Below are 24,086 nucleotides of genomic sequence, written 5' to 3' on the forward strand. Positions count from 1 at the left end.
GGGTTTGAACCACCAGCCTTCTGGTTAGCAGTCAAGTGCCTTAGGCACTACGCCACCAGAGCTCCTATGGAAATAGATTGCCCAACCTTCCTCCCAAGGAGCGGCTGGTAGGTGGCACCAAATTGTGGTATTTAGAGGGTATTGGATGAGGCGGTACATCCCGGAGGTGTGCATGTGTAAAACTTTTGTCTTTTTTGGCTCTTGTACAGTGAGGTGAGCCTTGTAATTATGTGCAATTATGTATAGCCATTGCTGGGTACCTTTATATGTTACCCATGTTTCCAAAAGTTCCACACAATAAGATAAATTTGCTAAGAACAAACAATTTTTATCATGCCTCATCCCACCGATCCTACCTCCAGAGTCCAGTCAAATGTATGTGTCCTTCATGATATTTATCAAAATCCATCTTACAAAAGTTAAAAATGACTCAGTGATTCAGCATGCATTCCATTACTGAAAAACCTTGTATCACCCAACTCTAACAAACATAAAATGATTCTGTTATGAAAGGGCTAAGGCTGACTTTTTTCTTCCTGGCCATGGCAAGGCTTTAGGTTGTGCCAGTAGGTAGCCAAGATATGGCCCAGTGCCCAGGGTAGAGGAAGCAAGTCACCAAAAAAACTTCCATTTGTCTTCATAATGAGACACTGCACTTTGGAAAAGGCCCTAGGTTACATGGATGTGCGTGAGTTGCCACAGGAAGGGAGGAATATAGAAAAGGCAGCATCTCTGAGAAGAGGGGAAGAATGTCAAATCCTGCTAACCCTACCCTTTCCCCAGCCTCTGTTACTCCTGCCCTCTTTCCCAGCCTCATTTGGATTATAGGGAAAAACAAACAAAAAACAGTACTCCTAGGGACATAATGCTCTCTTAGACACAGTTCATCCCAAACCATAGCCCCTCAAGTGTCTCAGCACCTCAGGAAAGCCTTCTGGTGTCTGCTCCTCACAGCAGCCTTTCAGGGACCATGAGTTCATTAGAGAGTTAGGCCTCAGGGCTGCCTAGCCAAGCATTTCTGTGGTTGGTGTGCAATCTGCTTCCATAGAAATTTCCAGAAATGGATACTCAGTGTTCATGGATGGTTTGCTGTAGGGGGCGTGATTTCCTTTTGTGGGAAACTGTTAGGATTGGCAGCTCTCTGCCTTCAAGGAAGGGTTAGTGAGGAAGTGGCTTCCCTGGTCGCCCAGCTCTCGCCACAGAGGCATTGTGGGACCTGAACTCGGCACCTGTTTGAAGAGAGAGCAGAACCGAGACGGAGGCAGAGCTCTGGCCTCAGAAGCTTCAGTTTTATCGTGTGTAAAATAGAGATGATACTTACCTCAGTCACAGAGCTATTAGTAGTCATTATGCCAATAATAACTAACATTTATTAGGAGTCCCTGGGTGGTGTGAACAGTTGAGCACTCAGCTACTAACTGAAAGGTTGCTGGTTCTTATCCACCCAGAGGTGCCTCAGAAGAAAGCCCTGGCCGACTGCTTCTGAAAGGTCACAGCCTTGAAAACCCTATGCAGGAGTTCGACTCAGTAACACATGGGGTCACCGTGAGTTGGAATTCACTCAACAGGAAAAAAAGAAGTATTGAGGGCTTGTGTTCCAGGTCATAAACCAAATGTTTTACATGGATTGATTTATTTAATTTTACAATAATTTTAACGGGTAGGGGGCTGTATCCCAGTTTTACAGATGAGGAAATTGAGGTGTAGAGACCTTCCGTAACATGCTCGAGGTCACATAACAAATGTAGTAGGGACAGGGAGGTGGGAGTGAATATTTAGAATAACCCAGGCTGGGTGACTCTAAACCCATCTCTTATCCACTATTGTGACAAGTAAATAAAATTAAATGAGATGATCGACATTAAAGGCTTAACACAGGCACAAAGTAAGTGCTCACTCAGTTATAATGAAGGCAGCTGGACCACCCTGTTTCCTGCATACTTTATTATCCTGCATTTTGTGCTGGAGCCCCAGCTGTGGATTATTCTAGTCACATGCTCAGAATGTGCAGGGTTTTCAGTCTCTTTGTGTTGCTAGTGAAACTGCAGTTTATCTGCTTTCCCCACCCCCAGCCAGCCTGGGCCTGCTTCCATTTTCACTTTGAGCTTTATCAGAGGTCAGGGGAGTCCTGGCAGATTACCCTCTTATCTCCAAAGTGTTCTGGAGCTGTTTATTCATTTAATAAGTGGGAGCGATTACAAACAAACCTCTTGTGGTCAGCAGTGACCATCCCCAGAGGGCCGCATCCTAGTTGCCAGGACAAGTCTGGCAGCAGTACCCGGGTTGGCGGCTGAAAAAGATGCATGTCTCATTTATCTTTGCATCTCTGGGGTGAGCACAGTGTCCAGCACAGGTCAAGTGCTGAAAGAGGCTATGGTGGTTTGTGGATTAATCAGTGGGGCTCTTTTGCAGTACTGGACTCAGGAGCCAAAACTTCCAGTTCCATCTTTTCTTGAGACATATCCATGCTTCTCCTAGGTAATAAGGAAGGATCTTGGCCACAGTTAGTGGGGCTTTCCAGGCCATTTTACAAACTAGTGGACTGCCCTCTGTTGAATCACTGTCCTGATACCTGGGCTGGGGTGTGTCCTGGCAGAAAAGAATATGATCTAGGAGCCTCAAGGCTTGATTTTGGTCTGACTTGATGCTTGTACTTAGGTCTGCCCATGGGCTTCATGTTTTCCTCTTTTAAACATCTTTGCCAAACACATTCCACAAATTTTATTTAACCTTCATAGAAACCTTATTTTAAAAATCAGCATTGTTGCTCTCATTTCACAGATAGACCACAATAATCTGTACAACATGGTGACCTACTCCCATAAGGATTATAGCCTGGGAAACCGTATATGCCAATTCTACTCTGTCATCTAGGGCCATTGTGAGTCAGAATTGAGTTAGCCAGCACACAACTACAACAACCCCCTTGAATATTAAATGAAGTATTGAATGGGAACTATTTTGCATGGTGCTATTGTTGTTGTTGTTATGTGTTTGAGTCGACCTGACTCATAGCGACTCCTCCTTGGGTTGACTCTTCCTTGGGTTTCTGAGGCAGTATCACTACAGAAGTAGATTGCCCAGTCTTCCTTCCGAGGAGCGAGGAGCGAGGAGCGGCTGGTGGGTTCTCGTGGTGCTAGGAGGTGGTAAATGCTCATTAGGTGTTAGTGATTTCTGTTGTTAGAGCAGGAGGGGAAGGATATTTACAATGAGAAACTGGGCTTTAGAAGGGTTAAGTGATTTGTCCAAGGTCAGTGGGGGTCCTCATAGTCTTTGGCAAAAGCAAAAGCAGTATTTTTTTTATATATATAGTTCTCACACCTCTGTTTCCCCTTAGCTTGAAGACAGCAGCCTCCCCACCTACAGCTCCAGGGTGTTCTTGAGAAGCCAAGGTGATAGTATGGCAGAGCTCCTTGAAAGGTAGAAAGTTCTCTCAGTCCTCATCTCCCTTATTAGGCTCCAGACATGGATTGTAGGAAGCTGGAAGGAGCAGGGGAGAATGAAGTGAAGTGAGAGGGAAGGGCTGTGGAGTTGGGAGAGAAGCCCAGCTTCCTCCTCAGTCTCGGTTCACCTCAGGTCACATCCGGTTAAGCCTGAGGTAAAGTCCTCCATTTAGCCATGACTTGCACTAATTACTTGACCTCTTTGAGCTTCAGTTCCCTTTTCTAGAAATGAAGATGATGACTATGCCTAGCCCATAGAGATTTTGTTGAGGATTAACTGAGGCAATGTATATATGAACCTTAGCTTAGTGCCAAACAAGTGCCCAGTGAACATCAGTCTATGGTTGAGTAGCTAGATCTGTCACGCAGCCTTATTATGGGGAAGATCATGGCTGTGCTTTTTTTTTTTTTTTTTCCCCTACAAGTCCACAATCTCGTATTCCCCTAGGATCCCAATCCCTCTCCTGCCCATAGAGGCAATGCAATTACTACAACTTCTACAGAACCCTTCCACAGTATGCTTTCCACTCCCAACTCCACCTGTGCCCACCCTATGGTCCAGCAATAGCTGCCACTCACTGAGTGCTGAGTGGAGTGATACAAATAGACGGGTACATGATAAGCATGATGTAAGCGTTTGGCGGCATCATCATCACCATCACCCTTGTTACTACTGCTACTAACGTGTCAGATGCCATGTACTGAGCACCTGGCCTTCACCATACCATTCCAAGAATCTTATCAGTGGTCACCTGGGAGTTACTGGTGATGAGAAATGGCTGACTTCTTGGTTCTCTGCTCCAATCTGCTCCCAGGTGTGACTCATTGGTGACGCAGGGGTACTTCACAGTGCTAACAAGAGAGGCAGAAGGCATGATCCCATGTGTGAATGCATCTTGAGTTCACTTGTAAAAGGCAAAAACCCACCCTTCCCCTGCAGAATTGCAGTGCTGCCTTGGAGCCCCACTAAGGTAAAGCAGTGACTCTACCGAGAGATTTCAGATACGGGGTGAGAGCAGTACCCTCTCAGCCTCTGCTTTTCATTTCCCTCATTTGTTAAAGCGAACAAGGGACTGGGAGGCAAGATCAATGTGCAGGACCTTCACAAGACAAGGCAAATGGTTTAGACTTGCTGAGCTAGCTGCCTTTTGGGGATTGGGGCATGCTTCTGACTTAAACTGTCTTGGATCCTTAAAGCTAGGCATCGTTCAGTGAAGGGGGAAATTGTTTACAGAATGGAATAAAACATAATCGCCACAGCCTTGGGAACCCTACGGGGTGGTCCTTCCAGGCCTCTAGGGTTGCTTTGAGTTGGGATAGACTCGGCAGCAACAGGTTTGGTTTTGGTGGGTTTGTTGTTGTTGTTGTTGTTATGTGCCGTCGAGTCAAACCCAACTCATAGTGACCCCTCCTTGGGTTTCCGGAGGCAGTATCACTATGGAAGTAGGATTGCCCAACCTTCCTTCCGAGGAGTGGCTGGTGGGTTTGAACCGCCAGCCGTCTGGTTAGCAGGCAAGTGTCTTGGTGGGTTTAACATCTTGAAATGGCCAGGCACAGGAGACATGTGGCGTAAGCATCTATCAAGTGTTAGTAGTTAATTATGAGAAAAATCTGTGCTGTCTCTGGCTCCCTTGGTGCTGACAGGTGGGCTCCCGTGGGGGCAGCCAGTTGGCCAGGAAGGAGCAAAGCCCAGGTGAGAGCCCTTGTCAGTGGTGAGGTCATGCCCTGGGCTCCGGCCAGGTGGATAATCAGAGTCCCTGTAATCCCGGCTTCCAGGCTTTGAGCCACTACTATCAGCAGCTCAGCTTCTCTGCTGGCAAGTGAAGTCTGCTCATTAAATGGAAAAGTTGCAGAAACTGGAAGGAGAACCTTCTTTGTGAGCTCGCTTGGCTTTAAACTTCAAACTTCGTCTGTTCTCAGAAGCCTGGAGAAAAAAAGGGGGTGGGGAGCTGTAATGAGTAGCAATTGAGGTTAGGATGATTTTCATATGAATTGTCAAATCTTCTATGTCCATTAACTATCTTTTGTGGTGAGGAAATTGATCGTATAACTGAAAAAAGCAACTCCATCTGACTACATATTAAGTGATAATTCAGTTCCCAGGACTCTTGGCTCTTTATCCTTTTTTTTTTTTTTTTAAGCCTCTGTAGAAATATACAACTCGCTTCTCTGAGAAAATGGTCAATTCTGACTAGAATGTCTTCCTGCCTTTTGGCCATCAGTAGGCTTTCAGTAGGTCCTTGCCAAGAAGTGGGGATATGGTAGGGAAGGGAACCAGTGGAGGGGGGGGGAGTGTGTCAGCTGCAGTTGACATTCCCAAACGTCATTTCTTTCCATAGAGTCTTGTCAAAAAGGACTTGTACTACTGGATACAAGTCAAGGGGGAAAAAAAAACCCTGTCTTGGAGTCTGTTTGGGTAGTTCCTTGCTGGCAGAAAGCCCAGGCTGGGGGTGGATAGGGCAGGAAAAAGGCAGAGCCAAGAGCTTGAAGCTTTGGTTAGCTCAGGCTTAGGGTAAACTACGTTACACATTTCTGAAAAGCTCTGTAGGTGGGAATACAAACCCAGGAGCTAGGTAAAGGCCAAGGCAGCAAACCCCTAGTTCAGAGCCCCATAACTTGGCACCCCTTGTCTTTATCAGATGTATTCTTTCCACACGTAACCATTCCAGGGTTCCAGGTACTGGCCTGAGCTCCAGGGTCTTAGTAATGGGCAAGCAGACCCAGTTCTGGCCCTCAAGGAGTTTCCAGTCCAACATGGAAAACAGATACCAATGGTTACAATGGACTGTAAAGAGCAATGGGACCAAACACAATGGAAGAGAAAGGGCTGGAATTCCAGCTCGGCTGTCAGCTCAGACAAGTTGCTCAGCTTCCATGCCTCAGTTTCTTCATTTGTAAAATGAAGATACTACCTCCCCTCACATAAAGAGGCCGTGTAGCACAATGATTAAGTGCTGGGTTGCTAACTGAAAGGTGGTAGTTTGAACCTACCAGTCACTCCATGGGAGAAAAGAGTTGATGATCTATTCCCATAAAGATTGCAGTCTAGGAAACCCTACGGAACCTACAGTTCTATTCTGTCGTATGAGTTGGAACTGACTGGATGGCACATGACAACAGTCTCCTTTCACAGGCTTTGCAAGACTTAATGGGATTTTACATGTTAAGTACTTGGCATGTGGTATTGGATTAGTATTTTTACAAATGCATGGATGAATATGAATATTCATATGGCAAATCTCTAAGGAGATGAACAGTTACCCAACACATATTTATTGAGCATCTACTGTATCCTAGGCACTATTCTAGATGCTGAAGGAGCTCTGGTGGTATAGTGGATAAGGCATTTGGTTGCAACCTGGAGTGGTCAGTAATTCAAACCCACCAGCTGCTTCACAGAGGGAAGATGGGGCTATCCATCTTCGATAAAGATTTACATAAAGATTTACAGCCTTGGAAACCCAGTGGGGGTCACCATGAGTCAGATTCAACTCGATGGCAGTGAGTTTGGATTGTTTTGTTTTGTTTTGTTATTCTAGGTGCTAAGAATATAGCAATGGGCAAAGTAGACAAAAGCTCTGCTTTCATGGAAATTTTATAGTACTGGAGGGAGATGGAGAATAAAACGAAGTAAAATGCACAATATATTAGATGATGATCAGAGCCATGGAGAAAAATGACACAGGGAATATGAGTAGGGAATGCCATAGGTGGGGCGGATACAGGTCAAGGAAGGCCTCCCTGTGACATTCAGAAATGCCTTGTAGGAGGCTAGCTTTGCAGAACCCTAGGAGAGGAGCATCCCACAGAAAGGAACAGCAAGTTCAAAGACCCTGAGGCCTCAGGATGCCTGGACAATGGAAAGAAACAGTGAGGAAGCAAGCATGATACGCTCAGAGAAGGAGTGTAGGGATGATCAAACACATTGATTAAACTTTTTTTCAGAGTTGGGGAGGGAGAGAAGAGGGACACAGAAGGGGCTTTTTTTGTGGAGGAGCTGCAAGATTGGACTGGGTTTCTTGGTTTTAACAGTATCCCCCTCTTTGTTCTGTTGAGAGTTGAACACAGATAGAAGCAGGGAGACCAGCTAGGCTGTTGGAGGAGTCCAGGGAACAATGGTGGTGGCCAGGGCCAGGTGGGATCAGGGAGGATGCTGTTGCTGTTAGATGCCATCAAGTCGATTTTGACTCTTGGCTACCTCCCATGACGACAGAGTAGCACTGCCCCATGCGGTTTCCTTGGCTGTGATCTTTTAGGAACTACATTGCCAAGTCTTTCTTCCACAGAGTCACTGGGTAGGTTTGAATTGCCAGCCTTTTGGTTAGCAGTTAAGCGCTTAACTGTTTATGCCATTTGTATCAGGGAATCTGGAAAGGTAGAAATTGGTGTCTTCAGGAGGCAGGACATTTCTAGGTAGGAGTGGCTCACTATGCCCCATCCTGACTTCCCTCCCCAGATGCCAAAGGGAGTTGGTAGTGATCACAGAGCCTTGGCCCTCAGGCGCCCCTGGTTTCCTGCCAGCCTGCCTTGAGGTAGCCAGAGTGATTCAACAAGGATACTCCAGTCAAGGCCAGAGTTCCCTTCCAAAGAAGATGAAAGCTACAAAGTACAGTGGCCGGACCACCTGCAGCAGGCCTGGCCTGGCCTTGGGAGGCACTTTCAGGATTTCATTCCTTTCGTTGGAGCTTTGTTTTCATAGCGGCTCCTCAGCACTCCTGTAGGCACTTTGACACAGCACTTCGAGCCTTATCAGCTACTTGTACCTGTGGTTCGATCCTTTCCCCATAGGTGGTTGTGACCTAGGGAAGGAGAGGGGGATCCTGAATTAACCTCCAGGAGGACATCATTAGCTTCCTTGCAGAGTAGCCTCAGGCTCTTCTTTAGTGGGTCCCATTTAAGCCAACCTGATCTGGGAAAGTCCACGTTTATCCAAATGATAATTCAGAAAGTGATACTTGATAATATCCTTTGCAAAGAGTATCTTCTGATTGATGGCTGTGCTAAATCATCTGGCAAAGGAATTTATGGAGATATCAGGAAATGTATTTGAAAACAGAGTTTCCAGAAATATCCTGAAGGTACAGTCAGGATAATCATTCTAAAAGCAGCCAATATTATCTATCCTCTATCCCTTCTTGTAGGAGCTCTGGTAGCATAGTGCCTAAGGCACTTGACTGCTCACCAGAAGGCTGGCGGTTCAAACCCACCAGCCATTCCTCGGAAGGAAGGTTGGGCACTCCTACTTCCGTAGTGATACTGCCTCGGAAACCCAAGGAGGGGTCGCTATGAGTCGGGGCCGACTCGACGGCAAACAACAACAACAACAACAACAACAATCCCTTCTTGTTGGGTGCCATCAAGCTGATGCCGACTCATAGTGACCCCATGTGACAGAGAACGCCCCACAGGGTTCTCCAGGCTGTAATCTTTATGGAAGCAGATCACCAGGTCTTTCTCCCACAGGGCTGGGTGGGATCGAACCACAGACCTTTTGGTTAGCAGTCCAGTCTTTAACCATTGCACCACCAGGGCTCCTCTGTATCCATTAGCATATTTCATCTTCATAACAATCCACTGTGGGCTCCACTTTCCAGATGTGAAAACTCTGTCAACAGAGAGACAACAGACAGAAGGGGACCTTCAGTCTTGCCCACGGTGACTCAGTGATGGGTGATCTGTCCTCAAAACACCTGCTTTGGCTACTGCTCCATACTTCTAAATGGCTTGTTTCCCTCCTCCAAAACCAAAAACCAAACTCACTGCCGTCAAGTCGGATCCGACTCATAGCGACCCCTCCTTGGGTTTCCAAGGCAGTATCACTATGGAAGTCGATTGCCCAACCTTCCTTCCAAGGAGTGGCTGTTGCTGTTTGCCATCGAGTCAGACCAACTCATAGCGACCCCTCCTTGGGCTTCCAAGGCAGTATCACTATGGAAGTAGACTGCCCAACCTTCCTTCCGAGGAGTGGCTGGTAGGTTTGAACCGCCAGCCTTCTGGTTAGCAGTCAAGTCCATTAGGCACTATACCACCAGAGCTCCTTGTTTCCCTCCTACAATTTAAGTTATTTTATCTGAAAGCCTTTATGTTTACATTCAACTGTCTCATAAACTTGAAGTTCACCAAGGAGGCAACAATAAGAAGGGAAGAGATAATATTGTTTCTTACACAGATGATAATAATTGCCAAAGTTTCTTCTCAGAACCAGAGAGTCCACTCCCTGAGGGTTTCAGATGGCACTGATGGAGGGGCTGTCTGGAATGGTTAGGGCAGGATGAGGGTGCTAATCTGTCAGTAAGAGGCACTTGCAGTTGATGTGAATCCCTTTGTCTTCCTCTTCTCCTTTGTCTCTATCTGCAACTTCTCCCTCCCATCCCTGTGGGCAGGCCTGAAGTATCAGCATCTCAATCACTTCTGTTCTCTCTGAGATCAAGGCCTGACCTTGGACCGAAAGGCCTCCCAGAGTAAATCAGGAAGCTGGGGGGAGGGGTGCAGGGAAGGGATAAAAAGAGACTGGGGTCCTTTCCCCCTCCAGCTGCCTCTACTCTGCTGCTCATCCCATCCTGAAGGTAGACAAGGAACCTCTTCCTGTCACCTTGTGAGATGCTGGCTTCAGGGAAACCCAGACCTAGGAGATCTTCCCCTTCTCCATTCCTAGGAATCGACTGTCAGAAACCCATCAGATGAACCAGCCCAAAGCAGGGAGAATTTTTTGCTCACAAAGTATATAAAACTGAGTCCTGTGTTTTCTACCCCTCGCACAGGGCCAAAGGTGGAAGACAGTGTAAATTCTCTAAATTTCAGCTGCAAGAGCAAAGGAAGGAGAAAATGTCCATATTTTCTCAACAGTTTCAAAATGGATCTTTTAGATTTCAGACAAGAAGCCATTCCAAGTGACCTCTTCTTTCAAGGATAGTAACTCATGCTGTTTTGATTATTTTTCTCTCCTCCCTCCCCCATCTTTCTTCCAGCCTCTATTTTTCCATTCTTGGATCTCCTCCCAACCAATATCTCCAGGGACTTCCCACCTTCTCCATTCTCTCTCTTCCCTTTGGGAAATTAGCCACCTCTGGGCCTGGGCAGCAGAGGAAACAGCTGCTGCTGTTGTCCAGGCCACACATTTCTCTCCTGTTTTGCTACCTCAAAGGTTCAGATCAAGGAGGTTTCTCTCTTTCTTCCTGACTTTGTCTCAGCTACCTAGGACACAGAGACTCCATTAACCAACAGTGACCTCCTGCAGCGCAGAAGTATCTGTAGTTGGAATAAGCAGGATGGAGCAGGAAAAATTTTGCAAGTTGATAGTTACTTGATGGGTTGATTGCTGTTACTTTTAGGAGTCGTGTCCACAGGCCCCATGGCTTGTGGCTTATGGGACAGACCAGGATCTGGCTCAGACTGGGTGATCCAGAATGACTGATAGGCAAACCCACCTATGAAGGTGGAACCACAGGTACAGTTCCTCTTGATCTGCACCAGCCTTCTTCCTGTGGGGCTCATTCAACAAAGGTCACAGGAGACAGGTGAGACAATCCGCTTCCATAAAGATTTACAGCCTTGGAAACCCTGTGGGGCAATTCTACTCTGTTCTATAGGGTCACTATAAGTTGGTATCCACGGCAGTGGGTTTGGTTGAATTTATTAAATACTTGTTACATTTACTGGATGATTCAGGACTGTTATCACTACTGATGATGATAACAAAGAGCCATCATTTATTATTTTGCCAGGTGGCAGGTATTGGCCTTTGTGCTTTATGTTAATCGGAGCTTTAATTTTCATAATTCATTCCCGTAACTACTAGAGAGAAGAAACCACGCTATTTTGCAGATGAAGAAATTGAGGCCTAAGAGGTTAAGTAACTGACCCAGACTCACCTAGCTGGTTGATGGTATTTATTCTTTTCCAGAAGATATTTATTGAGCATCTCCTGTATGTGGCCAGTGTTCAGGCAGTCCTCACTGGAGGACCTTGCATTTTAAAGGGGTGTCAAACAATGAACAGGAAGCAGGTTAATGAGCACAGCAATCTCTGAATGTAAGGGCTTCAGGGAACTACAGGAGCTCCCCTGGCGGAGCCACACCCAAAACCTGAGGCCTGTTCAGCAGAGTTAGTCATCTGGATGACCCAGTGCTTAGAGCTGCCTGATGCGGCCGTGGTTTACATTAGGGACTGCTGCTGTGCCAAGCACCTGGCCCGTGCTTTGTGAGGCAGAGTCAGGGCTGGCATTCCAGGTTCCCATGATGCTGGGTCATTGGAGTGGAGGAGGGAATTGGGTGGAACCAGCCCTGACGCTTCCATACCCAGCCTCACCCTGAGTGTGAGTATCAGTGAAAATACACCAGGAATCTTCCAGGTGGGAAGCCCTGGGTGATGGACAGTGGTTCTGACTTTCTGGTTTCTGGCTGTGCTCTAGGAAGGCCAGGGAAGGGAGAAACCTACCTGTCCTCATTCTCAGCTGTTACCAGGTGCCTGGTGGAGACAAGCCCCCATCCCTCCCCTGCTGCCTGAGTCAGCACTCACCTCCCCCACCCAGTGTCTGCACAAAGCTCCTCCTTTGGTATCACTCCAGAATCTCCTCTGGGTGACTCATTCCTTCTTTGAGCACATTCTCCAGGGAGAGGCTCCTACCTCTGTCCCCATCCCAGCGGGGGAGGAGACAGGAAAAGGGAAATTCCCTTATTGAGCCACTCTGAGAGTGGGATTATAAAAGACTTTTTCTTTATTCATTATGCCTTTTTTTAATATATTTTAAATAGCCATGATAATCAGATTAAATTATAATTAGGGGAAGAAAGGATTTTGGAAAAAAGTCCTAATAAACTAAAGCCAAGTGTCCTAAAGAGTGTGTGTGGGCCTTGTTAAGTGCCTAACAACTACCCTGGATGGTACAAATGATTACTACACTCAGCTGCTAACCCAAAGATTGGTGGTTCGAATCCACCCACAGGTGTCAAGAAGAAAGGCTTGGGGATCTGCTTCTGATCTGTTGTTGTTGTTATGTGCCAACGAGTCAAACCCGACTCATAGTGACCCCTCCTTGGGTTTCCGGAGGCAGTATCACTACGGACGTAGGATTGCCCAACCTTCCTTCCGAGGAGTGCCTGGTGGGTTTGAACCACCAGCCATCTGGTTAGCAGGCAAGTGTCTTAGCCACTATGCTACCAGAGCTCCCTGTAGAGACTGTTATTGTTTTTGTTACGCACCCTCGAGTCAGACCCTACTCATAGTATACTTGAGTTTACAAGGCAGTGTCACTGTGGAAGTAGATTGCCCAACCTTCCTTCCGAGGAGTGGCTGGTGGGTTTGAATTGCCAGCCTTCAGGTTAGCAGTCAAGTGCCTTAGGCACTACACTACCAGAGCTCTTTCCGTAGAGATACCACCTCAGAAACCCAAGGAGGGGTCGCTATGAGTAGAAAATGACTTGATGGCAGTGAGTTTGGTTTTTTTCTTTCACTGCCTCCTTAGCCACAGGAGGACCAAGCCACTGTGGCAGGAGCTCCCAGCACATCCAAACAGAAAACCATCTTTTTTTTGCCATTGCATCTTCTGAGCTCAACATAGTGCAGAACCCCTGGCACAGCTCAATGAATACTTTTTGAATGAATGAATATGTAAATGAAGACATAGAATGCAATCAAGGATTACAAGTGGGGTATGAGAGAAGTCTGCAGATTTTTGTGGGGGTTCAGGGTGAGATTGCCACAACAGGATTTAGGAAAGTGTGCATAATAGTTGCTGGGACATTCTTTTTTTTTTAAAGATTTTTTAAATTGACATCTAATAAGCTTTATTTTAGAATAATTTTAGATTTACAAAAAGTTCAAGAATATTACAGCAAGTTCCCAAATACCCTATACCCAGTTACCCCCATTGTCAACATCTTACATTACCACAGTATGTTTGTCACAGCTAATGAGTTGATGCTGATAAATTATTATTAACTAAAGTCCATACCCATCAACCACTCCTCAGAAGGAAGATTGGGCAATCTACTTCCGTAGAGATACTGCCTTAGAAACCCAAGGGGGGTCACTGTGAGTCAAATCCAACTTGACGGCAGTGAGATGGGTTTTTTTGGGCGGGAGGTAAAGTCCATACTTCATTCAGATTTCCTTCATTTTACCTAGTCTTTTTTCTGTGCCAGAATTCCATCCAGGGTCTCACGTTACATTTAGTTGTCATATTTCCTTAGGTCTTGGCTGTGTTTCTCAGACTTTATTCTTGGTGATCTCAACAGTTTTGAGGAGTACTGGTCAGAGTTTATATAATATTCTTCAATTTGGTTTGTCTGCAGTTTTTCTCATGATTAGACTGGGTTTATGTGTGTTAGGGAGGAAGGCCACAGAGGGTGAAGTGCCATCCAAGCATATCAAAGGCACATGCTATCAACGTGATTTATCACTAATGATGTGAACCAATCTGGTGACAATGAATAAATAATTAGACTTGTTAAACACATATGCACACACCATGAGATACCAGTTCACACCTACTAGAATGGCTATACTAAAAAAGGCAGACAATAACAAGTGTTGGCAAGAATGTGGAAATTGGAACCCCCATACATTGCAGGTAGGAATATAAAAGGGGCAGCCATTTTGGAAAGCAGTCTGGAAGTTCCTCAAAAAGGTAAACAGAGTTACCATGTAACCCAGCAATTTTAGGTATAACTCCAAGAGAATTGAAAACATGTTCACACAAAAACGTGTACACAAATGTTCACAGTAGCATTACTCATATTGGCCCAAAAGTGGAAACAACCCAAGTGTCCATCAGTGGATTGTTAGTTAAACAAGGTAGGGTATACCCATACAACGGTATACTACTCAGTCAGAAAAAAGGAGTGAAGAACTGATACATGACTACAACGTCATTGGACCTTAAAACATAATGCAAAGTGAAAGAAGGCCTGCAGTTTGGAGGTCGGCCTGACTCTCCTCCAACCCTTTCCATTCTGATCTACGACTGTGCCAGAACATCAGACCTGGAGGTGCCTCTGTTGTGAACCCCTCCCACCCGTGGCCATCTCCTAATTAGCCCTGCAGTTGAAGGAGACTGGTGTCATTGATAAGTTTGGTTTTTTTTTTTAAACTTGTAATGCCATTTGAAGCCCAAACCATTATTTTGGTTTGCTTTAATATTGAGAGAGTATTTCTATTTTTACTGTGACCAAAGGCTTAATGAATTCATTTCCTCTGAGCACATATTTTTTATACTTACTAAGCTTGTATTATTATTACATTATTATGAAAATACTTATATTTTCATACTTATTAAGCACCTACTTCTTGAAGAAGAAGTGCAGCCAGAATGCTCCTTAGAAGTGAGTAATGGCCAGACTTCGTCTCACCTACTTTGGTCATGTTGTCAGAAGGGACCAGTCCCTGGAGAAAGGATATCATGCTTGGTAAAGTGGAGGGTTAGTGAAGAAGAAGACCCTCAACAAGATGGATTGACACGATGGGCTCAAGCTTGGCAAAGATTGTGAAGATGGTGCAGGACTGGGCAATATTTCATTGTGCATAGGGTTGCTGTGAGTAGAAGCTGACTAGATGGCACCTAACAACAACAACAACATGTTCTTGAAGATGTGTGAACTATAGAGATGGCAAAAGGAAGGGGTAAGACAAATGATGTAGTTTTTGCCCTTCATATGCCAGCAATCTAGTAAAAAGCATTATCAGTATTACAGATAACTCCTGGCCCAAGCCTGAGAACCATGGGAGAGTGCCCTGGCCATTAGAGATCACAGTGACCTGATGGGGACAGTGGTGATGACATTTATAGACTCCATCTTTGTGCACCTACTCTGTGTCAGGCACAGCACTGAGCACAGACATGCATTGTCTCAGTTGATCCTCACCCTCACTACCTGAGAGAAGGTATTAGAGAAGGGAAGACTGAGGCTTAGAGAAGGTGTCACTTGTCCAAGGCCACTTTGAGTAAGTAGTAGAGCCAGAATCTGAGGCTAGATCTGCCTAACACATGAGCCAGCACTCTTAACCACTGCACTGTGATCAGGGAAAGCCCATGAAGAAGACACTCAGTCACTGGGTAGAAAGGCAAGATGTGCAAAAATGGGAGAGGCCACCAATATGAAGGCTACAAATCATGAGCATTTCAGTATCCAAAAAGAGAGACATCACCATCCTTTTCTCTTCTGAACCAGATAGGCTGGACATACTTACAACACACACCCTGGAGTAGTGCATAAGGTCCTGGACTCCCAGATTCAAGAGGGACGTAGACAAAGTGAAGAATGCTCTGAGGAAAGTTAGCGGGCTATGAGCAGCTGGGAGCCATGACACTTGAAAGAAGGAGGTGAGGCCCACCATAGGAAGAAGGTTGGGTTTATTGGATGTAGACCTAGGACCTGTGGGTGAAAGCTGCAAGAAGATAGAGCTGAATTAAATACGGAGAACTTTCTAGCAGTTGGAGCTGCAAACAAACTCTCTTCAGAGGAAGTGAATTCTTAGTTACTAGAGCTGTGCCCTCAGATAGCTACTGAGGGTCTTTATGGAAGCAGTCTCTTAGTAGGTGATGGTCAAACATCAGAGCCGTGATCAGATGGTGCCAATATATGCATTGGGATGTGGGTGACTATAGCTGGCACCCAGGGGCAGCTTAGTAAAGATTGGTTGTAGGGTGGTGCAGTGTAGTAAATTACTTAGTATGGCTTTTCTCGCCATGTTTTTGTAAACTCTGTGGTGGGATTTGCTGTGAGCAGCTGAGGAGCCTCCTGACTGTAAAAGTTATCCACCTGGGGTACTTCTGTTGGGCACAACACAAAGTAATGTTCTGGGAGGTTCCTGCTCTCTCTAAGGTGCTTAGAATTCTGATGTTATGATTGGCTAGTTTGGCCACTCTGCCAGGCTCAAAAGGAAGCCTCCTAGAGGCAGAAGTCTCTCTCCGACTGCCGGTTGAGGAAGATGTGCTGCTGAAAGAGACACGCATTTCTGAGTGAGACACCAAGGGACACTCACTGTGGGGAGAGAGACTATGAGAGACTGTTAGGAGAGAGACTGTGGGCTGGGAGAGAGACTGAGCATTTTTCATGAACTTGAATTGTAGCCTGGTGCTTCCCTAATAAACCCCGTAATCTGTGAGTTCTGTGTGGCCACTGCAGTGAATTATCGGACCCAGGAGAGAGGTGGTGGGTGCTTTGGGAGGAACGGTTGGCGTAAGGGCTGGAGGGAGGCAGCATGTCTGGCCTTGCAGTAATAGGCCTTGGGCTATTGATAGTGATTCTGTCTTCCTCTTGTGGGATTAGAGGAGGTCAGGAGATGTGGCCCCCTTGCCCTTTTTGCAGGTGGACATGGACGGAAGCCATGTGGTTTTTGTAGTCCCCTCCAGACTTGGCAACATGGCTATGTAGTATTTTCTTCCCTTTTTTGGGTGTGTGTGTGTGTGTGTGGGGGGTGTTGTTTGTATGTGCTTTGGTGAAGCATAGGACAGAGAAATAATCCTGCAACCTAGTCAAGGAGGTTAAAAATTTTGAGTCTTTCTCATCTTCACCATCTGGCATTTGGCTTGGGGAGTGGATGGGAAGATCTCTGAGGGAACAGATTGTTTCAGCTTGGATTTGGGGCATGCTGGCCACTCAGTGATTCGAGTAATGAGTTGAATGCTGGCTAGCGAGAAATCACTTTCTCTGTGCCCTACTCACCCCCGTCTCCTGTCTCCAAGGAGGAACCCCTCCCTGGGCATCAGCTGCAAAGCAGAGATGATAGAGCTGGGCAGAGACAATGTGGGCCACCGTCAGAGAAAGGCCCCTTGGAAAGATAAGGTTAAACTGCCCCAAGTGTGAGGGAGAGTGAGGAGGGGGCTTGTGGCACCAGCATATGCTTGTGATGATGATGGTGGGGGTGGGAGTGTTCCCTAAGTCACTGGAATGGGAGGTGCTTCAAATAAAGAAATGAGGACCTTAAGGGAGCAATAGGAAAGCAGAGGGTTTCAGAGTGGCAGCAACCCCACACACACACACGTTGTGCTGCTGACTTCCAAGAAAGCCTGGCTCTCCCCATCTGTCTGGGAAGGACTTACATACATGTTCAGTCTCTTCTCTGGCTTGTTGCCAAAGTAGCTTCAGCCGGTGAGGGGGTGGAGAAGGGACCGTGCTGAAACAGGCTGATTCACTCTTTCCACTCAGTCCGCTGTGTTGGTGGGCAGATCACACGCCAGCCTCATAAACTCACTCTCCGCTTGTCCATGTGACGTTTATAGCCCCACGGGGAGCTAGCTTTTTAATGAGCCTAATTTGAGACTGTAAGTAGGAGTTTGTAAAACAAACACTGAGGGGCTTCAGGCCAAAGCCCAAAGTTGCAACTTAAGTACACAGGGTCACATACAACTCCACAGACAGGCTGAGACTCCTCCATGCCTGGGCAGCCTCACAAAGATGCTGTCCGAGGAGAGGGTCCAACAAAGTAGGCTACAGGCTCTATCTTTCCCTTAGAAGCCCATGGCAACTTAGCGGCAGACCTTCCTGTGGAAGGCACTGGAGAGTTCTAGTCTTCCCAGTAGGAGGAAATGGACTCCTTGTGGAGTGGATCTTTGTTTGAGTCCAGAGTCAGACAGTGGTGGGCCAGATGCCCTAAGCACCCCTCCCTGATGTACAGGCCTGGCTGAGGGCAGCGGCCCCACATACTCAACCTTCTACTCTGAGTTCCAAAGCCACAAAGGGACCTCTGGAAATGAGAGTCTGTTGTCCAAAGGCATCTGTATAGGAAACTCAGTACTTCCCAGCAGTTGTACTCAATTTGTGTGAGATCTGGTTTTCAAATTAAGATTCAGGTGGCAAGTGCTGATGTCTGTTGCATAGCTCCGTTAAGAGTCACCTCTCTGTGAAAGGTCCCAGGTGGAGAGGAGGGAGTTCCTTACCGCCCACATACATGCTTAGGGCTCAGTTTGAGAGGAGGGATAATGGTCAGGGCTTTCTTTCCCTTTTTTTCTGTTGTTGTTGAAAACACACACAGCAAAACATACAGCAGTTCACCAATTTCTACATGTAAAATTCAGGGGCATTGATTAGTCTTCAAGTTGTGCGACCACTCTCCTCCTCCTTTTCCAAATTATTCCTCTCCCATTCATATACACTCACTACCCTCTCAGCTTCCTCTCTAACCTTCGGAGTTGCTGTTGTCACTTTGATCCCGTACAGGTAGTTCTTTTAGAGTGCATGGTGCTCAAGGCAGAGATTCTTTACTCATTAAGCTACATTACTGTTTGGGTTAAGGAAGATTTCTAGGGATATCTTTGGTTTAAAGTGTAAAGACCATCTCAGGGCAATAGTTTCAGGGGGTTCATCTAACCTCAGTGGCTGTAGAAAGTCTGGATTCCATTGGATTTTGAAATGCTGATCCACATTTTCCTCCTTTTTGATGGGGATTTGTTTATAGCATTTTTACAATCAGAGCTTTCTGACAACGAGTTAAGTGCTGGAACACTGGAGTTTGATGTCAGTGACCAGGGAGTGTTTGCTTCTCATAAAGTTTCTGAAATCCCTTTGGAGTTCTCTGAGTAAATGGGGGCTTTCTGCAGCCTCCTGTTACTGGCATCTGTTACATGACAACACATAGTAAAAGTCCCCTCTTGAGAGTCTCCCTCTCTGCTCCAGTACCTGCTGGAGACTCCTCTGCCAGCATTACCTTGGTGCATTTTAGTTATGTGTCTGTAAGTTTTCCCTCCCACTCTGGAGCAGGAACTTAGGTCATTTTCACCTCTGTATTCTTAGCACCAAGCTCAGCATAATTAATAGGCATGTGATGAATATTTGAATAAGTGAGGGAACAATGAGAACAGCACAGTGCTAAAATCTCCCTGGCCTTCTCAGATGCTTATTCCAAATCTGAAGCCATCAATTAACTTTCAAACAGAGATTCCCAGGGCCTTGGAGAATGTGTTCTCTGTCCACAGGGTTTGTTACTGTCTGCAGGTAACCCTCTGTGTGTATGCATGTATATCTGTGTGTGTGTGTGTGCACATGCACGTGCACACTGTGAGTTACAAAGGGAATGACAATACCTTTGGGCTGTGGTATCCCCAACACATTCAGCATCGGGGTGTCTTTGTTCTGGCCCTGATTGTGAGGTTCGTATTGTAAACGAGCCAACAGAAATTCTCCTGTTCTTTGTAGGTTACCTTTTTGACTCATAGACTGATAGATTGGAAATTGCTGCAACTTAAAGTTGATCCAGGAACATGACAAGTCTTAAAGGTAGTCAGACACGTTTTTCACTTATTTGAACTTAAAAGTGATCCCTTAATGAATTTTGGTTCCAAAAAGTATAAATCTGCTATCTCTGCTTTTGATGTTCATGTGCTTAGTGCAACGCTAAAAGAAATGAGCAGCTTTATGGAAATGAGAGCCCCAAGCAGTGGCCTGCACAGAACTTGGGTCATGGAATCCACGACAAAGAGCATGTTAGGACTTTCTGAGCTAGAGGGACCCTCCCATTCCTTTCCCCGCACTGCTGCCTGACTTATCTGTCTAAAATGTGTGTATGACCCTGCCACTTATTACTTAAAACCCTTCACTGGTTTTGCCCTCTGGACAGAGTCCAGGTCTCCTAGACTTTTGGTGATTGGCACCTCCACCTGCCCCTTTCCAGGAGGCCGGTCTTACTTGACCCATCACACTCTCTGTGCCTCTAAGGAGCTCTGGATTAGTGCAGGGGTCAGGAAGCACAACCCGCAGGAAATCAGACCCCTGCCTGTTTGTGTATGGACCACATGCTAGGAATGGTTCTTACATTTTTCCGTACTTGAAGAAATACTAAACAAAGATTATTTTGTGGCACATGAAAATTACATGAAATACAAATTTTGGTGTCCATAAATAAAGGAATATTGGAGTATACCCGTATCCATTAGTTTTTACTGTGTCTCTTCACACTATACCAGCAGAGTTTAGTAGTCGTGATAGAAACCTGCAGTGTCAAAAATATTTACTATCTAGTCCCTCATAGAAAGTTTGCTGACCCCTGCATTAATGATAGCACCAAAAGTGAGTGGAGGGAACACGATGATCTCCATTGGCCAGAGCCCCCCAAAAAACAAACAAACAAACAAACAAACAAAACTCACTGCCGTTGAGTTGGTTCCGACTCATAGCGGAACCCTCCTTGGGTTTCCAAGGCAGTATCTCCAAGGCAGGGTAAGTAGATTGCCCCGTCTTCCTTCCGAGGAGTGGCTGGTGGGTTTGAACCGCCAGTCTTCTGCCCCTCCCAAGCTACACCAAATAAACACACAGTCTAAGTTCAAATATTGTGCTTGCTCTGTAAACATAATTTCAAGACAAGTCCTATAGAACCCCTCCTAAGACTAACCCTTCCCAAACTATCCTGCTCCAAACCCTTCTTTATACCCTTCTTTATACAGGCATTGGCACAGGCTATGTCCTCTGCTTGGAAGGCCCATCCAAGCCTTTCACCAGATGGTGAGATGGCACTTCATCCAGGAAGCCTTCCCTAAGCAACTAAATCCAGTTTAGAGGTCCTTCCTTTGGGCTCTTTGTGCTGACTCTGTTGTAGCCCTTTTTACATAATATTGACTTGACTGGTTGTGTCAGGGATCCCCAAGACCACTCCCAGGTACTCTAGGAGAACTCACAGGACTCAGCATATAGTTGTACTCACAGCTGTGATTTGTTACAGCAAAAGGAATACAAATCAGCAAAAGGAATACAAATCAGCAAAAGGAAAAAATGTGTGTAGGACGAAGTCTACAGGAAACTAGGCACAGGTTTCTGAGTGTCCCGTCCCAGCAGAGTCACACGGGGTATGCTTAATTCCCCTAGCAATGAATTGCGACAACATGTGTGAAATGTTGTCCACCAGGGATACTGACCCGAGCCTAGGAGTCCAGGGTTTTTATCAGATCAGAGAATGGTAGGAATCCTCCCAAAATCCAAGTTTCCAAACACCAACCAAGCCCCAGCGTTGCAAACAGGCCTTTCTAAGGATAGCAGTCTCTCAGGCCTGCTGTGTCAACTCTTCTCTGCACACTGGTAGACTATCTTCCCTTTGTCACTAGACTGTAAACTTCATAAGGGTAGGCACCCTCTCTCATTCGCTTCTTTCTGTGTCCTCAGAGCACAGCCGATCTGGCACGTTGTTACCAGTTGCCATTGGTGACCCCACCCTGACTTAGAGTGACCCCATGTGTGTCAGAGTAGAACTGCGTCCCACAGGGTTTTCATTGGCTGATTTTTCAGTCGATCACCAGGGCTTCCTTATAAGGCATCTCGAGGTGCACTCGGACCTTCAGCCCTTTGGTTAGCAGCCAAGTGTGTTAGTTGTTGGCACCAGCCAAGGACTCAGGCACATTATTAGGTTACTGATAGTTGTTGAATAAAGGAGTTCAGTGAATGAGTGATGAATGAATGACCCATCTTTGATGAGTAAAACATGATTCTTTGAGTGTGGACCACAGTGGCTGTTAGAAAAATAACACAGTGATAGAAGTGATAGAGTAGCCTTCAGGTCATCCCTTCCACTTAATGGTGATGAGAGCTTTAATATAGCATCTGATGCCTTTCCCAAAGCCACCAGTCTCAATGAAGCCATTCATAAGAATATTTCTATTTACTGCATCCTTACTATGTGTTAAAGAGCTCTTGTGGTTAAGGCATTTGGCTCCTAACCAAAAGTTTGGTGGTTCAAACCTACCAGCCACTCTGTGGAAGAAAGATGAGGCAGTCTGCTTCCATAAAGATTTATAGCCTTGGAAACCCAGTAGGGGTCTCTATGAGTTGGAAATGACTCAATAGCAGTGAGTTTGGTTTGCTTTTCATTTTACTATGTGTTTAGGAGCTCTAGTAGCACAGTGGTTAAGGCATTCAGCTGCTAACTGAAAGGTCACTGGTTTGAACCCACCAGCTGCTTCCCAGGAGAAAGGTGTGGTGATCTGCTTCCATAAAGATTTACAGCCTTGGAAACCCTATGAGGCAGTTCTTCTCTGTCCTGTAGGGTTACTATGCATTAGGCATTTTGCTGAGTGACAACTTTTTATCCTCAAATAATCCTGTGAATTAGTAGCTATTACTAGGCTTATTACACAAATAAGTAAATTGAGGCTCAGAGAAGTTAAGTAACTAGTCCAAGGTCACACAGCTGGTAAGTGGCAGAACTGGATCTTGAACTGCCTCTCTGACTCAGTGCTGTCAAATCATCTGAGAGGTCAGTACTCAGAGCCCTTTGGCATGGGAAAGCCATGCCAGCTGAAGCAGGTTATGTTTGTTAAAGAGACTCCAATGCAGTAAATTTCTGACTAATGCACTCATGTTCTATTAATAAGTAGTTTGGCCAACAGCCCTGGACCTTGTGATGTTTACAACTTTTTTAAAATCCTCAGAAAGGAGTGACTTGGGTTTGTTATAGGTGGCTCCGGCTCATTTTATCCCTTTTTTCATCTCTATGCTGACACTTGGAGGCCTCACCCACTTCCCTCCTTCTCCTGCTGGCAGCACTGTTCCTTGTGGGCAGGCAACTCAGGAATCACCCTGGGCACGCCTCTTGCCTCCTCTCCCACCCCCAGTCCCACCTGCACCCCCATCCCCAGCAGCGAGATGCTTTTGCCATGAGTGGTGGCTCTAGCTGTGTGGTTGAGAGCTTTGCTCATCTCTCCCTGTTCTCAGATCCCAGCGCCCTGCAGCCCACAGTGGCACTGGGAGGCGTGGGAAGCTCAGGCTCCCGCTTGGCTGCGTGATGCTTCCACGAACTCAGCACAGTAGGGACACAGCTGGGCCAAATGTCAGCCAGATGCTGCAGGAAGTCCCACAGGGACTCAGGCTGACTCACTACCACCTGGAGCCAGGTGAGGTGGCTGGGCCACAGAGGGGCTGGGTCTTGGAATGAGGCATGCAGACAAGATCTCACCTCTGATTAGCAACACAGAACGGTTTTTACCTGAGTTTTTCCCCTGATAGTATCCTTTCCCCTTGTCTCTCTCTCTTTTTTCCCCCCAATGTTCGTGGGGAAATTCACATTAAATTAACCATTTTAAAGTCCAAGTCAGTGACAGTTAGTACATACACAATGTCCTATAACTACCTCTATCTAGTTCCAAAATATTTTCACCACCCAAAAGGAAGCTTCATGCCTGTTAGGCAGTCAGTCCTCATGCTTTATCTTTCTTTTAAAGTACAATTTCTATAAAAACACCTAGCTTTTCCTTTTGTGTACCTTTCATTTTTATTAAAATACAAAAAAAAAAAAAAAAAAAAAAAAAGATGCTACCAGTTGCCTTCAGGAGCTCTGGTAGCATAGTGCCTAAGGCACTTGACTGCTAACCAGAAGGCTGGCGGTTCAAACCCACCAGCCACTCCTCGGAAGGAAGGTTGGGCAATCCTACTTCTGTAGTGATACTGCCTCGGAAACCCAAGGAGGGGTCGCGTGAGTTGGGGCCAACTCAACAGCACATAACAATAACAACAACAACTAGTTGCCTTCAGGTCAGCTCCAACTCCTGGTGGCCCTGTGTGTATCAGAGGAGAACTGTGCTCTGTAGGGTTCTCTGTGACTGATTTTTCTTTTTTTTTTTTAGAAGTAGATTGCCAGGCCTTTCTTCTGAGGTGCCTCTGGGTAGAATAGAACTGCCAACCATTCAGTCAGCAGCCAAGTACTTAACCCTTTCTGCCACCCAGG

General features: G+C 46.1%; 1 protein-coding gene across 1 annotated transcript in view; it reads left to right on the plus strand.

Annotated features, from left to right (window-relative positions):
- The window catches only part of ABTB2 (ankyrin repeat and BTB domain containing 2), a 198,270-nt gene that overhangs the window by 108,882 nt on the left and 65,302 nt on the right, over positions 1-24,086 (plus strand). The window lies entirely within an intron of this gene.

This window comes from Orycteropus afer, unplaced genomic scaffold (genome assembly GCF_000298275.1).
Source record: "Orycteropus afer afer isolate SDZICR_OR568_19922 unplaced genomic scaffold, OryAfe1.0 scaffold00103, whole genome shotgun sequence".
NCBI classification, from domain to species: domain Eukaryota; kingdom Metazoa; phylum Chordata; class Mammalia; order Tubulidentata; family Orycteropodidae; genus Orycteropus; species Orycteropus afer.